Source organism: Ananas comosus, unplaced genomic scaffold (genome assembly GCF_001540865.1).
Source record: "Ananas comosus cultivar F153 unplaced genomic scaffold, ASM154086v1, whole genome shotgun sequence".
Classification (NCBI taxonomy): Eukaryota; Viridiplantae; Streptophyta; class Magnoliopsida; order Poales; family Bromeliaceae; genus Ananas; species Ananas comosus.
In genome coordinates, this window is record NW_017893448.1 from 31,913 (window position 1) to 32,571 (window position 659).

The window sequence follows — 659 nt, forward strand, 5'->3', positions numbered from 1 at the left end:
CTCGCCAACTACAACCAACCCACAAACACAATATTTGGAGTGTTAGAATAACCAGCATACGATGTATGCCTTAACGAAAACATGACACCAAAACTGTGTCAATCGATTCTAGTAGGAAGAAGAACGATTCAAAGGGTCAAAAGATCGAACGTGATTTCGAATCAAATCAAGAGGTCTAGGTAGGATCAAACCTACCAAAAAAATCGCGGAAGCAACTAAAACTGCAGCTCGCCTAACGACCGCTACCCAAAACCTCGGGCTACACCCTAGTAGTCCCACGAGTTCGCGACCGTAACTGGTCTACAGCACCGTCTCGTGAGATCACTCGCAACAAGCTTCGCTGTCCTTAAGTAAAAAGAGAGTGGGCCTTGGGGTCGGGCAGATCATTGAGCACTCGGCTAGGCCCAGAGATCACTAGCGCTTTCAAGGCCACCACCTGATAGGATATGGCTACACCTGCCGGGGACGTCGCCCACCACTCGATGTCGAAAAAGTACCCGCACACACCGATTAGCACCAGTTGTGCGGACGCGTAAACACGATACATAAACACAATGCACTTCGAGTTTACCAACTCGAATGCAAGCAGGAGCAAGTCAAACCCGCCACTCACGTGCATAGTATCCGTGGTCTTACCTATTATCTTCTCATTGTGGTGT